The sequence below is a fragment of the Protopterus annectens genome, chromosome 2.part1 (assembly GCF_019279795.1).
Source record: "Protopterus annectens isolate FY-2018-M chromosome 2.part1, PAN1.0, whole genome shotgun sequence".
NCBI lineage: Eukaryota > Metazoa > Chordata > Ceratodontiformes > Protopteridae > Protopterus > Protopterus annectens.
This window is the reverse complement of record NC_056729.1, coordinates 331,329,298-331,343,285: the sequence shown is the minus strand read 5'-3', so window position 1 is coordinate 331,343,285 and position 13,988 is coordinate 331,329,298. Positions and strand designations below refer to the sequence as shown.

At 39.1% G+C, this 13,988-nt stretch overlaps 1 protein-coding gene across 2 annotated transcripts in view; it reads right to left on the bottom strand.

Annotated features, from left to right (window-relative positions):
• The window catches only part of SEL1L3 (SEL1L family member 3), a 1,757,172-nt gene that overhangs the window by 1,547,158 nt on the left and 196,026 nt on the right, over positions 1-13,988 (bottom strand). The window contains exon 1 of one of the 2 annotated variants that reach the window (XM_044062159.1): positions 490-567. The exons of the other annotated variant lie outside the window; for it this stretch is intronic. The gene's annotated coding sequence lies outside the window, so the exon portion shown is untranslated. Of the gene's footprint in view, positions 1-489; positions 568-13,988 lie in introns of those variants that run through there. 2 annotated transcript variants of the gene reach the window in all.

Below are 13,988 nucleotides of genomic sequence, written 5' to 3'. Positions count from 1 at the left end.
CTCAACAATGGAATGGACTTATGATAAAATAATATAAGAACGGTTCAGTGAGCTGCATGATAATCTAAATATACACAACCAAACGGTTGAGTGAGCAGCATGATATGCAGTTATGCAGCTAGCAGATAAATTACATACATAGGACTTATGATAAAATAAATTAATATAACAGTTGAGTGAGCAGTATGATAACCAAAATACACACAGCCGGCTAGTTGAGTGAGTGGCATGATATGCAGCTAGCTGATAAAATAAAAACACACAGTGGTTACAGTTGAGTGTCAGGATAAATGCTTGCAGATAATCTAAATACACACATCCAGCAGACAAAATACAACAATGGTTGAGCTTGAGCAGGCAAACGGTTGAGCTGCATGATAAAATAATTCTAAACCAAATAGACAACAGTGGACTTATGATAAAATAAATTAACTGCACACTTGGCCAGCCCAGCAGATAAAATAAAGAAAAAGCTTCTAGTTTCTTTACCTGGAGGCTGGGGCATGTGGACGGACTATGCAAAATTTAAACATATCTGCCGCCATTGCTGTTATATTCCCTATTTCAATCAGAATCCAACAGGCAGTAGCTGATGTCATCACGCATGCCCCTGCAGGCTGCTGATGGGTGGTGACATCAGCCATAAATTTAAAGTGGTAAGACAAAAAAAAAAAAAAGACTGGGAAACTCAGAAATTAAGGGGACCACTCAGGAAGTCGTGGCACCACAGTATTTTGCCCTATAAAAAACAGTAAATACCAAGTAATTCAGTATGGTTGAGAGGTATGACCCAGAGTGAATGTCATTATACTGATTCTAACTATAAAATGAACTTCAGTCTATCTAAGTTTACTCAGTCACAGTAGTAAAGAACAAATCTCATGAAGAGATAGTGTTATAGAAAGACAGGTGGTGAAATAAGTTTATTGAAAACACATTTTAGATTATATGATTACATAGTAATCCGAGTTCTGCAAAAAAATGACTCAGATTGACAGCAACAGAATTTAATCTACCAAATGCAAACAAAATTGGTACAGTATTAGTTCACTTCATTACCTCACATTATTAATAAGTAAGCAGTGTGACAGAAGGCATACACCAAAGTAAAATTACACACGCAAGTGGCATCATAAAAAATCAGAGTAGTGCATTTCTGACCAATAGTAACTATCCACTTTAAGTGCTAACCAGTCATAGAGGATTTAAGAAAAAATCTCAGTTAAGCTAAAGTAAATGGTATGCTCAGTGTCTGCCTATACAGATGTGCTAAATTCTGCTTTTATTACTTCATATTCATAAAGCAGCTTCAAACAGTTGCAAACAGGCTTTTAAACAGCATACGAATTCTATACTTTACTTGTCCATACAGCAGGCTTTTATCCAAAAGTTATTCCCTAATAATCTGCAAACAAAAAGACTGACAGACAATGCAATGCAGAACAAGTAATCTTAATTATTTCATACTCATATTTTAGCTTAAAACAGTATGGATTAGACTGTCAGTTACCTGTTCTAACATACCTAGCTAGCTGGATAACTATACCGAAGGATTATCCATTACCAGTTCAGAATGAATAAGTATTAAACTTAGTACCAGCACATACCAAATTCTGATTCACTGTACAGTTTTCATTTCAGTAGAATTTATGTCTAGAATGTAGCACACATGAGGTCCTACTGCCAAGAGCAATGTAATAAAATGAATATATATGCACTTAAGGTCCAGTTCAACAAAGCAAGGAGTAGGTCAAGTTACACAAGACTCTCAACTACTTGTACACAATTCTCAATTTAGTAAACTGTACAAACACAACAGGGTAGGTTTCTATTATTAGAAGCTAAGCTCAACACCATCACTAACCCCCCCAACACCCCCCCCCCAGTATTTACTGAAAGGCTTGATTTGCAGCTGCCTGACAAAGTGTGAGGTTCATACTAGTTCCTCCAGCAATGTTGTGACTCGTAAAATATCAGCAGTTAGGATTTCAGAGAAATTAACACCAGCAAAGCAATTTGATTTCTTTAAATATTAGAAGTATAACCAAAATTATCTAAGATGTGTTCAAGCTCAAACTATTGCCCCACCCACCCAACAGATATTTAAAGTACGCACAGTTCTGAGAGCTCTGCATTAAAAGATGTTCTTAAAAGATGTTCTAAGTGTACTGATTATACATGGTTATGTCCTGCTGTAAACAGCAACACTCACAGAAGTTAAATTAACTGCAAAGTTTGATGTTAGGAGTGTTAGATATTCTTAACAAAGTTTATAATAAACTGAGCCCACAAAAGTTAAAACAGTGACAGGAGATTGCGCATTACAGAAACATTTCACATTAAGGACAATCTGACTAAACTACTTCAGGGTGGTTCTGAAAATTTTCATTAGAGCTAATTAAACATTCAGGCTTGGATTTCTAACAAGGAATTAATTTTTAACGTAGCCCATGCCCCAGCAGCGTATATTAATGAAGTTAATTTAACTTCTGTGAGTGTTGCTGCATTTAACAAGAGACTTGTAAAATAACTACAGTCAAACAAGAAAATTTTTTAATGCACAGCTCTCAGAAATATTATGGCTCACACAGCCTGGAATATTGTCATTTGTTTAACGGGATCTCTGTCACACAAATATGTACACACTGTGCTTGGAGGTGGGAATAAACCTATTAAAATGCCTTTTATCACTCCAAGATAAAAATAGTTTCACATCCCACATACAGTCCTCCACTCCTTCAATGTACCTTTCGCCAAGCTATTTTCAAATCTATGTCTACATTTCTAATGTTGACCTTCACTGTCATTTATCTTTTGCATACATCCACTGGCTGCTTTTGTTAACTTGTGAATACTCAAGTGTTTATTATTTTTCTAGTTATCTTGATCACTATACAGGACAGCAGTACCTATGTGTTTGCATGCGTTATTTTCAGCTGATTGAAATCTGTTAATCATTTTACTGTTTCTGTTTTAATGCTTACTTTGTGAAATTTATGACATTTCTCTTTGAGCCTACTCCTCCTCTGAAAAAGGACACCAATTTAGCAGGTCATTCCCAGTAGACAAAAAGAATAAATAAAAACAAACACAATTAGAAAATAAAAAAAATGCCAGGTCAAAAATGCACCATGGTTAGTTTAGTGTGGGATGGCATTGCTGACTGTAGAACTAAAATAAGGATTAATGATAAACAAAACACAAGGCTAAAGGGTCACAGATGAATAAAATCAGAATGCTACAAACATATGAAGAAAAGACAAACACAAGATCACATTAAAACAAAACAGTGCTTATATTGAATAATTATTAAGCTCAACGTCACCAGCTCAAACACATCATTACAAATTAGTAGTCATTATTACCTGCCTTTTCTGCTCAAAATGCGGCTAACAGCACTCAGTTCAATCAATGTCATTCTAATTTCCCTTCTACCTGCCAAACATCATCTTAAAAGCCTCCATAAATTATTTACTCACGAAGTATTCCAGTAATAAAATTCCGTAAAACTGCCACCATTTCCATGACAAAAATACTTCTATGCACCTTCCTAGCCTTCTTTAAACTCAATGCTTCACAATCACTTTGTAACATTTTTAAAAATCCAGATCACGTCCCCTTTTCTCTTCCAGTTTCCTTCCAACTCAGCCATAATATTCTAATCGCATCATCATACACTTTCCTTTCCATTCATTTAATCTCTCTAGTTACTTTTCACTGTACCCTTGTCAATGCTGCAGTGTTGCTGCTACTATATAGATTCTAAAAGTGAACAGAGTATTCCAAATGATACTGATGTTTACTTGACTATACTTCAGGAATCTGAGTACTAAATTAAAAAAAAAAAAAAGGTGTAGTAATGTGTTGCAAACTTCAAAAATTCCCTACAGAATACTCTGTCAGAAATATTAGGTGAGCAAATGATGTTAGTAAGGAAATTATTTTTTGAGATATAACATCTGAATTCCCGAGGCATGGTAAGGCCTTGTTAAGTTTAATTCCAGTGGCTGTCAAAAAAGCAATTACTAGAAAATGGAATCAAAGTCTAAACCAATAACATTTCAAGCACTGAATATTGTAACAGAGAGAAAAGAACTGAAAGTTTGTAGCTGCCCTCAGGCACAGGATATACCAAAGCCATTCCAACCCACGTGCATGATAATTGGGACAACTGGGGCATGAATGGGTAAGCTGAAAAAAGCAGTATGACAGCCTAGTATTTTTTTTTTTTTTATTTAACATTTATTGACCGGGAAAGTCCGACTAGGTTCCACAAATCCTGTTTTCAGCGGAGGCCCGGGGAGAAATGCTCCAGAAGCATGTCTTTAGAATGTGGGAGGAAACCGGAGTACCCGGAGGAAACCCACGCGACATAGTAACCTACTATGATCCTCCCATGATCCTAGGAAATGGGATCATTAGCAAAGAGTAAGAGCAAATTACATGCAAAAAACAGGGAAATTGTGGGCATAGTACATACAGAATGTTTTGGAGGAGGAGTGAGATTTAAGTGAAGGCAGGAATTGAGCAATTTATGTAATGTTGGATTGATGATGGTTATACAAAAAAGTGTATGAGATGTATAATGTTTGTAACTAGAAATATGTTAATACTGTTTGCCTTTTTTATGTAAATGTAAGTTTGCCTATGTCAGTGATAATTCAATAAAGGTGTTTAAAAAGTGTAATGGTGAGTCCAGTGTCCGCATTGCATCAGAAAGTCCCACTGTATATCTATATATTTTTTCGGGTGGGTAGGGTTTGCCTAGTGGCCAATTAAAGAATTTATCCAATTGATTTAAAGTATCTGAAAACAAACATCTTGTAGATCCCCTGAGGACTGAGATAAGATGTCTGATACTGAAAGGAAGGAGACTGTATCTATATTATATTTAAAGAATCTTCATTCTCTGTACAAGAACTGGGGGAAGGTGATATTTTCCTTTTGTGTTTCCCCTCTTGAAGTTATGCACATACCTGTGAAGACTTTGTTTTAGTACACTCTGCACTGAATGAATTCAGTCAAAGATAAGTAGCAACTTTAGTCCCTTCAGATTTAAATGCTTTCCAGAACTATATTGAAATATTTTGAAATATTCGTTGGCAATGGTTTTATAATTGTTAGAGCACTGAAACAATTTTGAATCAAGAATTAATGACAAGGATAGACGGCCTAAACCAGAAAACTACTGGGGATACACTATTCCACCATTAAAAATTGCTAGACCTTGCAAGATTTCAGAATGCATCAGTGTTGGTACTGATGAAGATACCGCAAACGCATTCCTTTTGGCAGGACCAAGGCCAGTAAGGAGAAGATAGTGCCCCTGTATGTAAGAATCAATTTAATATTAGTCCTTTGATCAAAGGTACTGGCAGCATTCTTTTTACGTCAGTCTTTAATACTCTGCTTTGACAATTACCCTTTGCTAAGTTTAACTTTCACTTTTTTCTCATGTTTCTTAGATTTAGTTTTTTTCATTACTACAAGTATATAAAATGGCTTAACCTGTGAAAAAACACAGAAGGTTGTTGTGAAAAAAAGTGTGTCAAAGGCTGCTGCAGTCATAATTTTCAATTGTATTTGAAGTTATGTGAAGAAAACTATATAAAAAGATGAGCCTGAAACTTTGCACAACAGAAATAAAGACAAGAAGCACCTGGTAAGAACTGAAGAAGTTGCCTAACAAAGCTGGCCTTTTGGAACTGTCTCATACAATTACCAAGTTCCTGTAGCATAACTGCCTAATTGATCTCACCTATAAATCATTAATTTCTTCTGTTTTCCATAACAACCATAACTCCCTACTCACAATCTTACAAAAATACTATAGTTCACTACTCTGCAGACCCAAGCAAGGTTTATGTTCTTACCCATTCTAACCTTAAACCAGGCAGCTTAATGATCATTAAGCAGTGCTGCATGCAGTTAGTATTGTGATCTATTGTACGTAACACTAGATAAAAAGGGGTTCTAATCTCACTCCAGGCTACTTGGTGTGTGTGTGTGTGTGTGTGTGTGTGTGTGTGTGTGTGTGTGTGTGTATCCCCTGCAGAATAACTGATGCGCTCTCATGGGCTATCCACCTGAAATGGTTATGCATGTTTAGCATGATTAAACTGTAAATGTTATTCTAAGCCTTTTGGTTTAAGCACCTGGGCTTCAGGCCAGTTATTTTACATTAAGACGGTTTGTGGTCTACACTCTTGTGGGAGGAGAGGGAAGATTCTGCCCTTCTGAGCTGGGACTTATTGGTTAAAGGCTTATTGTGCCTGCTTACCTGAACTGTTTCTTTCTGAAATTGGTGCACCTTGTTTGCTGTCGCATAGACTAGATTCAAAACTGCTGACTCTAGCTCTGTTTGTATAACTTGAGCACTCATCCAGGCCATCTTTGATGGAGAGGGTTCCCCTGCACCCTAGTGGCAGGAGTGTGCAGTTAGAAATCATATGATTGAAGGTTGCTGGAACAGGGCTCAGTTTTGAGCTTTATTACTGGATAACTGGTTCATTTGTTTAAATCAGTTTGCTCTTGTTTGCTGCTGTTATATTTAAAGCATGTATCTGTTCTCCTGTGTTAAATTGACCTAAACTGAGTTTAAATATCTTTAGTATAGTCTGGTTACAGGTTTTGCTGTATCCAGATCCGTTTGTGAGATTCTTGTCTTTCCTGCTACACCATCTTGTGTTGGACGGGCCTGCCTGCACTTAGTGGGAGTAAGTGAACTGGTTGGAACTGGTCTTGCATAGGGTGTTTAGCTAAGAGCTCAGGGACACGGGTTGATTGGTCACTTCCAGTGTTTCTATTTTACTTTCATTTTTGTGGTATTTAAACCCCCCATTTGCAGGGTTTGTGCTTGTTTGCAAATCGTGCACCACCACTGTGCTGTTTTAACCATTTGTGAGGTATCCCAGCTGCATTTTTCACTTCAGCACTCCTGTGTAAGTGAGGCCCTTGCTTGCATTTACTATATTGATTTTATCCGGCCCTACTCACACCTATAGGTAATCTCCTCACATAATACCCACTCTACTCTCCCTGACCTCCCTCCACAGATTCTGACAACCATGGATGGACAATTTCCTATGGTTTCTCCTGCTAGTCTGGTTGATATGGGCAACCTGAGACAGTGTAGCAACTGTCTTATGTACACGGGCAACCCTCTACTACTACCACCTAGAAACACAATATGCGAGAGATGCAATTACATTAAGAAAATAGAATCCTTGCTGTCTCAGTCACAAGCCAGTACATCTGCCACTGAGAAGGCTGTCTGTGCAAAAATACCACACCTTTAACACCACCCACACATGTACAACACACTCCTACATATGTGGAGGTTCTCAACAAAAAACATACCTAAACAAGAGAGATCTCTGAAGCACACCCACACCCAAACACACACCCACACCCAAACACACACCCACACCCAAACACACACACACACACACACACACACACACACACACACACACACACACACACACACACAAACTCACACACAAACACAAACACAAACGCACACACAAGCAAATTACAACCCACAGCATCAGGCATCACACATAGTACACATGCCAGGGTCTCACAGCCTCTAAGATCCAGCCACAAACCCAACATACTATTCATAGGAGAGACTACCGTGACACACACAGATGTGCCCCTCAACAGGCTAGACAGGAAGACATGGTAAGTTCCTTGTCAGATACTAGAATCCACCATATCATGCATGAACTCAAGTCTCTTAACAACAGGTACTGTTATGACTCTGTCATAGTCCATGTTGGTGTGAATGACTTGAGACATACCTCTCTGGACTATATGATGACAGACATGATTGAGCTTGCTGAATAATTGTCCCAAGCAGGTATGTCCCTAGGCTTAAGCAGCATCCTACCGTCACCCAGAATGATGCCTCAATACAAAGAGAAAAGGACTGACTTTAACAATTGGCTTAGTTTCTGGTGTCATTCCAAGGGGATCCAGTACCTGACAGCCTGGGAAGACGTGACTGACAGACCATGATGCTTTGCCAGAAATGGCTTTCATCTGTATCCCCTGGGATTCAGGCTTCTGCCTCCCCCCATAATGCCTTTTTTAGGCAAAGTCATGAGCACAAAATTACCAACATGAAAAATTCTTCTAAACAAAATTTAAAGGTCATTCTGCTAAATGCTAGGAGTCCTAGCATGAAACAGCACTCATTGCAAGCATTCCTTGCCCTGGAGGATGCTGACATTTGTGCGGTCACTGAAACGTGGTTCAAAGCTGCAAGTTGCACTCCAGCCTTACCAAGTTACTCATCTTACCATACTTTCAGAGCCCAAATGGAGGGCTACAAAACCAAAGGAGGTGGAGTTTCAATATTTATCAAACACATACACACCTCCAGGCTGGTCAAAAGGTATGATGCACAGGAGACACTCCACATGCAGTTAACTGTTGAAAAAACACCTGTTCAAATCATAGCTAGCTACAGACTCTCAACCCTGACTCAGGGCACCAACTCCACCTGTCTAGACTTACTTGAATCCATCAAGTTTCAACCCTCTACCCTGATCCTCGGTGACGTTAACTACCCAACCATAGAGGGGAAGATGTATTCTAGCCCAAACATGAATGCCCAGAGATTCCCCAACTGTCAATGCCATTGCATTGGATCTGCTGATCGACATCCCCATGACAGGTGAAAATATCCTGGCCCTGGTACAAACCAACATGAGTAGCCACTGTAGCACCCCTAAAGTGTCATCTTTCTTGGTAAGATCTGACCATAAAGCAATCACTTTCAAAGTCACCATCTCCCCTGAACCCCCCCCCCCCCCGGTCAGGGTAAAGAAAAAAAAAAAACTTTTCCAAAATTGACTACAATCTCCTGAGAGCAGGTATAAGCAGCTTAACAGCCACTATCCCTTTAGTTGGAACTAGCGCTAATGTCTAAGCCTACAACAAAAAACTGTATGAGAACCTACATAGCTGTATGGACTCAGCAATACCTGACAGGATCAAATCATCTTCCTCAAGGAAGAGTAAACCTGTCTGGTGGACAGCGGCAATAAACAAACTCTATAATAAAAGGAACACATGCTGTCCAGGACCAAGAAGAAACAGGTGCCAAGTTGGAAGTAATCTCTCCTTTGTCTGAGCAAGCAAACAAGACCAGTGGTGAAATCCTCTAAGACTAAATTTGAGTCCAAATTGGCCTTACCCAAACTTATGACTGTTGCCAGAAGCATGGCCTCAAAATGAATGCCAAAAAATGCATCATTATCCCCCTTGGAGAAAATGGAGTCCCCATTAATTATCACATTAATAACAACATACTAAGCATGCAATCAGTCGTGATGGACTTGGGCACCCAGGTTGACAGCAACCTCACTTTTGACCACCATGTTGCCTCCATTGTATGGAAGGCTTTCTACATGGTCCACCTCATAAGTAAGGGTATTTCATCCAGAAACAAGGAGGTCATAACATCCCTGTACTCCTCCCTTACCAGACCCATTATCAAGTACAATGCTGCCTTTTGCATCTACCTTGACAAGCATGTGCAGCAGCTAGACAGACCACAGAGGTTCCTTACCAGGAAAATCCAGGGTCTCAAACACCTATCCTATACAGATAGGCTAAAAGCCATGTCCTTCTACTCAGTCTCGCACAGACTGCTCAGAAGTGACTTGTGTCTGGTATACAAGGACATCTCAGACCCAGACTTGATGGAGTTGCTGCATATCCGTAAGTCAAACACCACTCATGCAACCTGCAAGCAAGGCCTCAACCTGATCTGTGACATTAATAGAACTTGTTGGCAGGATAGATTTGTGTCCCAAAGACTCCCCCATCTATTGAATAGACTGCCTCTCCATGTCAAGCAGAGTAGCTCTCTGGCCCTCTTTAACAGGAACCCGGACGACTGTATGGGAAACAGAAAATACACACCTGGGATCCCATGTATGTCCCTGCTGGACAGAGGAAACAGGTGCTGACTTTGTGGGAACATGGGCAAAATTCTTGGCTAGGCGTGTAAGGGTCTCTAGACAAATAGCCTAGTATCATCCTATGAACCTATGAACTTACTGTTCACCAAACGTAATTTGATATACACCTGTCTCACATCCTGACATCTTTAATTTTTATTCAGTACCATGACCCCTGACTATAACCCAAATAACGAGTTTCATTAGCAGCTTGGACACTTGCTGGAGCTGGCAGGGATTGAAGATGAATGATGAGGCATTTGTCCACTTGTGTCTTTCATTAGGAGGTAGTGAGGGAACTTTGAGGGTAAAACTGCTTCATAAGCCCTAGTGGTGATACAGAGGCAGCAGTAACAGAGCTATGCTTCAGCATGGTGGAGAGCAAAGAGAGATGCATCATCAAACAGGTGGGGGATTCCCCATACAGTACCACTGAATGTCACCTGGATGATTTAGCCCAGGATGTCAACAGGAGGTACAGCTTAACAAGAAAAGCCCCAGCTCAGCCACAATATGATGGCCACAGCCTCTGTGCTCCTCTCCCAACCATAGAGTAGATTACTCCATAGGCAGCCACAGGGTCTTCTCATTTGGAGGGATGGAAGCTACCTGGCTTGGGTGTCTCCATGAAGCAGAGGAAGAAGGAGCTACTGAAAAAGTTGGAGGACGTAAAGTCAGTGGTGAGCTAGCTAAAAAAAAATATTTACATATGTTTCAAAGAAATTGCCACTCCTTTCTACCTAAGGTGCCTGGTCTATCAATTTCACAGTTGATATACGGGTACATTCATGTTTGAAACCCTCACATTATTTGTCCTTGTCTACAGGAAAACAGCTACATCAATGTTCCTGCATGTGAGTAGCTTATATTTTCCCTTTACCATTAGTACTTCCCCCAAACCTACCCTTTTTTTTTCTTTTCAGTGAACCAGAGTACTCCAGATTTATACCTCTGTCCTCATCACTTCTGCAACTCCCAGCTATTAAACAATACCCTTTCTCTATCAAGACTAGTCATTTAAAATTTAATGCATTTTTCTACCTAATACTTCTAAGAAACTCAGTATTCCAAGTTAATGCACAGCCCATCTTTTACAAATAATTCCTCTCTGACTCAGACCCACTACACTCCTCCAAATCAGACATCTTCTGACTTGTCCATTCCTTCAAACAACAATTACATCCTTTATATGTGTTAATCCTACCTCCCATACTAAGTTGGCTACAGGTAAAGTGAGCGATTCTGAAAACTTTATAGAAAACCAAGTATTTAATACATATCTGCCACACATCTATTCATACAGCTGACTCATTCGCTATACCATTCCCTGACAAACCATTTATGCAGATGTAAATAATTGGCTATATTCACCTATGCCCCTTCTACTGCCCTTGACTACTGAGTAGGTCTACTTAATGCTGAACTTGGCACAGCTTTTACTATCACCACATTCCTGGGCAAAGAGTAAGTAAGCCGCTATATGGACTTGATAATGGACTTCTAAGTCACCAAAATACAACATAAAGTGCAATTTCTCTCTTTCCTTTGCATTATCCAGATTATCTAATTTATTTGCTTTGAATAAACCTCCTTCAGCATTAATCATAAAGTATGTCCCCAGCCAGCATGTCCTTATGTTATGACTAAACTCTTCCCTATTTCTTATCCTTTCCTTTATGCCTAGATTCCTGATATGGCTCAGCTTTAGTCATGTCCCTCACCCTTCTCAGATCCATCAGACATCACTTCCATGGCTTTCTCAACTGCATCTCCATAGTGCATCTCTCTATGCTGCTACTACTCCTCTTACTTCCCACATTTTTTAGCAAAAAACACAAAACCATAAATAAATACATATCTATATGACATACCAGAAAAGAGTGATTGTCCTTAGCACTGCCAAAGATCAAGCACTAGGAATAACCAAGGAAACAGTGAAACACAGCCAATGTAAATGTTCACTTTGGGCAGCAAAACATAATTGAGTAGGGTATTTACTACAGTTCTTGTTTAGCTGAAGGGGGTCTTCTGTTGACCTGAGGTTGAAGCTATACCCAACAAGGAACCTCCCACTGCTGAAAAAGATCATGATGAGGCACTTATGTTTGTCCCTGGGTATTTCTGAGTGATATTACAAACTTTTAAAACAGCGATCCTTATGAGTACCTAAGAATGCATTCTCTTCATTCTCTTCTTCAGCAAGCAAGAATGAAGGGGATTCTGCAGAAGCTTCCCCCTTATTTTTCAGCCCCCCCCCCCCTTTACCTACTTTTCCTTTTGAAGGATTAGGACAATATTTCAGTGTATCTGAAAAGCATGACATTGAAGACAAGAAATTAAATGAAAGAAGTTGCACCAGATTATGAATCCTCTCAGCCAATCCCCTTCCCAAATAATTTGGCCATATTTGTAACAGATAAAGTGGAGGTACCTTCACTGTCATAACATGAACTGATACAAGTTTATCAGTTCATAGTGGGTTGATAGTGTTCCATTTCTGAAAGCTATAGCACCCACCAGTTTTACCTTCGTATCGATTAGAAAACTTTCAGAACATTCTGTCTGCTTTTATTTTTTAAATTACTTAACAAAGAATCCTGCTCCCCCCCCCCCAAAAAAGTCCTTAAACATTACAAGAGGGGGTAGCCTTACAATGCATTTCCAGCACTTTCTTTAATGGCTCTGCCATTCTTCCATGTCGGGTATTTTACTCAATACCTTTGCTTTCTCTTAATACAAAAGTTTCCAAAGCACTTAACTGTTTTACAACAGATGCTGACTTAACTCAGAAACAGATCATAAGATAATATAGGCAGAACACTGGGTGCTCAGATAATATGACTTCCCTTTATTTATATACAAAAATAAGGGGGATGGAGGGAAGGAGTGGCTACTGCAGCAGTGAGCATTCAAACATCTACTTTTATGGTAAGTATACTTACATAGTTGTACTATGTTCATCATTGTTCATTGCTGCAGTAGCCAAAGCTACATGAGTAAATTACCACAGCTTATACTTCCTAGGAGAAACAAAAATGGGGGCCCAGGAGCCCCCAGAGAATAGTCAAGGAAAGGCTATTCTAGAACTGAAGGAGAATCTATTTTCAGTTTTGATTTTAAAATTTCACTCACTGTCTATTAACAGTCCGTGGCTATCTAATCTATTGTCCATTACTGTATGAAGTAAGCAATGGCACTTCTGGCTTAAATAGAGATGAAATGATTGTGTACAATCAATTTCTCAGCATTTAATGAAATACTGCCAGAAGGACAAAATGTTCTAATTTTCAGGGTGGTCTTTATTCTGCAGGATGGATTTAAAAACAAAACAATTACAGGACAACGAATGAATTGTGGGCAGTGTTAACAGCACATATACCCACAACAGTTATCCATGTTTCGAGTTTTTATTTTTATTAATTCAAACAGGATGAAGACCAACTAATATGATAGTCAAATAACATAAGTGCACCTAATCAAAAAATGGTTATTTTGAGTTAAGAGAAACTGGGTGTGTGAAGCCAAAAGATGGTACAGTTACTTGATGACATTTAGTTGTCAATACGGATTGTTAATGAAGGGCAATACATATCAGTGACAGAGAAACAAATTGAAATACATTACTATGCCTATTACTTCTTTCACTTGATCACAGTCAAACTTGAGAGACATGGCCATTATTAAGAAGTGGTTATTTTGGGAAGTAAGGAGACATTTTTTGTGTGAAAGTAACTATCATAAAAGTGGCGTTGTCAGGTATAATGTCTGTGTGAATGAGCGTGTGTGTGTATGCAATCGTGTGTATACTTTATTGCAAATACACACACATTAACTGTGACTGTGTACTGGTTTTACCTCAGTTGGGGGAATGAGCCAGTTCAGACAGTTTCACTATATAAGCCCGAGCATGAAAATGTTTTCATGTCTACTTATACTCAAGTGAGTGCAATTCATCTCAGAAAAAAAGTGTTCCAGGCAGGATGAATTACACTTTAGTCTCTTTGTGAAAGAATT